The sequence below is a fragment of the Cygnus atratus genome, chromosome 2 (assembly GCF_013377495.2).
Source record: "Cygnus atratus isolate AKBS03 ecotype Queensland, Australia chromosome 2, CAtr_DNAZoo_HiC_assembly, whole genome shotgun sequence".
NCBI lineage: Eukaryota > Metazoa > Chordata > Aves > Anseriformes > Anatidae > Cygnus > Cygnus atratus.
Window position 1 is genome coordinate 66638652 of NC_066363.1, and position 4234 is coordinate 66642885.

A 4234-nucleotide genomic window follows, 5' to 3' on the forward strand; every position below is an offset into this window, starting at 1 on the left:
TGGATCCAATTCTGTTCAACATCTTCATTAATCATCTGGACAATGGGGCAGAGTACACCTCAGCAGGCCTGCAGATGCTACAAAAATGAGAGGAGTGACTGACAGATCAGGTAAGTGTCCTGCCATTCAGAGGGATCTGGACAGGCTAGAGAAATGGGCAGAAAGGAAACTCATGATGTTCTCCAAGAAAAAGAGCAAAGTCATGCACCTGGGGAGGAACAACCCCATGTAGCAGTACGTGCTGGGAGCCCACTAGATGGAAAGAAGCTCTGCAGGGAAAGCCCTTGGCATCCTGGTTGATATCAAGTTAACCACAAGATGTACCCTTTCATCAAAAGTGGCCATTATTATTCTGGGCTGCATTCAGAACAGCTTTGCTAGCAGATCAGGAGAGGTGATCCTTCCTCTCTATTCAGCTTTGGTGAAGCTACATCTGAAGTACCATTCTGGGCTCCTCAGTACAAGAGAGATACAGACTTACTAGAGTGATTCCAGCACAGAGCCACAAAGATGATGAAGGGAGAGGCTGAGAGAGCTGGAACTGTTCAGGTTGAGGAGATGTCTCGGGGGGGGTGGGGGTGGGGGGGGGGGTTGTGGTCTTAGCAATGTGTATAAATACCTAATAAACAGAGTGAAGAGGGAGACAGATTATTCTAATTTGTGCCCATTGACTGGACAATATATGATTGGGAGTGCAGTTATCCTGACCAACCATGTCACAGGGGCATGTTAATGGCAATACTGAATCTAGGCCCAACTCCAAGCTTTTCTTCTGTAGGTGTTTCAAAGACAGCAAAAATTACTTTCTGAAAAAAAAAAAAAAAAAAACAAACAAAAAAGGCAACCTCTGGTCTTCCAGCTTTCTGGAACAGGAAAGCTAGGCCTTAGGACCCTGACTCTTCCCTTTTCAGCCTGTGTGTTTTGTAAACTAAGGGAACGTCGATTGAAGAAGGTGACTATGTTAAGGATATTGTATTCAGAGACATTTATGGGAGCGGGTGTAAACAAGAGCTTAAACACACAGTAGCAAAACTTTCTATAATAGTGCAGATGTAAATTCTGAGATAAGACCACGTCACATGGACAGCAAAACAAAGAGTGAAGATCTATGCAATCCCACAAGTCTGTGTCCCCTTACCAACATTTAACATTTATGGGAGAGGTTTTTGTCTCTGTAGAAGGTTAATTCATGTAGCACTCATTCCCTTAAAAAAAAAAAAAGTAGTGATGTTTCTATTACATACAGTACCTCAGTTCTGGTTATGCATCAGATCAGGTTCCTATCCAATAAGTTGCCTAATCAGGCTTTATACAACTCACATTGTGGAGTCACAGAAAGCATTTTGACTTGTAGAGAAAATACCAAATCCCAGTTCCACAATTCAGATACTGCTTTTGTTCCCACATTATCTTTGGCCTGAGTGCTTATTCTTGCAGCTTATTTTTTACTGGTTTAAAAAAAAAAGTTACTACTGCTTGCCGGCTGTGTATATTTTACCAAAAAAAAACAAAACAAACTTTTGTGAACATATTTATCATCAAAGTCTAGTTGGAAGTCAGTAACTACTAGTATACTAGTCAATACTGAGTCCCAGTATTGACTGAGTCCTGTTCAACTTCTTTATTAGCAATCTGAATGATGGGACAGACTCCTCAGGAACTTTGCAGGTGACTGGGAGGAATGGCTAGTGCTCCATACTGCCATCTGGAGGAGACATCCGACAGGCTGGAGAAGTGGGCTGACAAGAGTCTCATGCAGTTCACTGAGAAGTGCAAAGTCCTGCAACTGGGGAGGAACAGCCCCAGGCTGATGGCCAACCCAGCTGGAAAGCAGATTGACAGAAAAGAACCTGGATGTCCTGGTGGACACCAAATTGAATATGAGTCAGCAAAGTGCTGCTGCTTGAAAAAACTGCAGGACTAATCTGCACTGCATCAGCACACATTGCTAGCAAGCTGAGGGAAGAGATCCTTCCCCTCTACTCAGTCCTGGCGAAGCTACACCTGGAGTACTGTCTCCTGTTCTAGGCTACCCAGTACAAGATGTGGACCTACTGGAGAGAGTACAGTGAAGGACCACAAAGATAATGAAACCACTGGAGCATCTCTTCTGTGAGGAAAGGCTGAGAGACCCAGAGCTATTCAGCTAGGAGAAAAGGAGGCTGAGAGGAGAATTTTGCCAATGTATATAAATACCTTAAGGGAGGGTAAAAACAGGATAGAACTAGGCTCTTTTTAGCAGTGCCCAGTGACAGGACAAGAGGCAATGGGCACAAACTGAAACATGGGAAGTTCCCTCTGAACATCAGGACGCACTTGTACAGGTTGCCAAAAGAAGTTGTGGAGTCTCCCTCCTCAGATCTACTCAAAAGCAATCTGGACATAGTCCTGAACAAGCAGTTCTAGGTGTCCCTGGTTGGACCAGATGACTTCCAGAGGTCCCTTGCAAAATATGCCATCTTGTGATTTTGTGATAAGACTTAAGAATTTTTCTCAATACAGCATGTAATGGGAGATCTAAACTTTCTCTCTCTCTCTCTCACAAATCACATATTAATGGTAACAACACTGTAAACCTGATTAGATGTATTCAGTTATCCAAATGCTGAAGAGACAGTGCCAGTCATTTTGATGTGTACCTGAAGAAGAGCTTGGCTAGTTTTTTTTTTTTAAATATTCCTCTCTGAGATCATTGCTAATCAAGAATTAATTTTAAAATGATATAAAAATATGAAAGTGTGATAGAAATCATCTACTTGTAAAATGTGGTCCTCTTGGCTTTAAAAGCTGTTATTAGCTGAATTCATATTCTCCTTATTTCTTGCTATAATATTTTTTCATGAAATAAGCCTGGAATCAGACTGGTGGCATAGGTTACTTCTAGTAACATAAGAGTGAACATCAGATGGTATCTGAAAGATAACAAATTAATAATTAAAAATAAAACATTGCTCACAAACCTGAACCTCCATCACCACTTAAAGCCTACCATACATTAACATTTGCGTTTCATTTGCCTTTCCAAAACATCCCACAAATTGTTTTATACCAAATCTACTGTCTGAGTTAAAAAAATAAAAAATAAATCCTCCCCTGCCAAACATGCCTTTTGGAACATGTTTACTATATACTCAAATACAATCATTTTCCCTCAGAGATGAGAATATATTTATCACAAGTTACTGGTATGACCTCTAACTGTTCTCCCTCCTGCCCATTCTAGCTGTTGTGACAACAACTTTTTTTTTTGTCCAACACAATATATGCACTCTGTAGAAGTCAAAGAGCTTGCAGACCTTCTGAATTTTAACAGACAAACAGTGCTATTAGCCAGCAAACATTCTATGTTACCAAAACTTTTGACATCACGATGAACTACAAAAATAAGATCTTTATACCAAAGAATTACTTAGGTAAGATACTTTGATAAATCAACTGAATATCTTATCAAAGTCTTAGCGTTTCCTTTCAGTATTAAGGTGAGACACCAGAAAGATGTACTGGCACTGTGTGTGAGGAGTATGCTGTAGATCTGCACTCTGAGAGAATCATAGGTGTCAGAGCTTCAGCAATCAAGAGTTCATAAAATAACTGACGAAGACAGAAAAGGCTTTACAGGCAATGCTGATTTTGAGAGTTCTGTTTTCTGACTCCCCCTTTTTACTTCTAACCTTTAAGTAGAACATTGTTCCCTTGAATATTGTGCCAACCTGACTGGGGGAGGGGCAAAAAAGAATTGATTATGTCTTTGATTCAATTCAGGTGGTAGTCCACAAATGACTCATGGCAACAGAAAGAGCATGCTACTAATCCATAAAGGGGAAAAGGCCATCATAATTCCTTACACAAGCATCGTAACAGAAGTCCTTTAAGTTGTAATAAATTGAACATAACATTACATGTTATGTTCAAACAGAAAACACGTATCCCTAAGGAGCAGGATTGGGGAAGGGGTGGAGGAAGCATCTCAGAGGGAGATCAAGAGGGAAAGGAAACAGTCCCAACCACAAACATCCTGGTTTGAGTGAACAAACCTTCCTAGATAAAAACTTTATCAAGACTTTGATTTCAGTTACCTGACAAATTTCCTCGGTGGCTCTCACAGTTGATTTTGATTACAACTGTATTTTGCATCATGAAATATACCTTTAAAAGCAGCACAAAAATTCAGACCAGAAGCTCCTAGTATATCAGACTTATGAAAGATGAGGAATCAAATTTTCACCAGGTATAT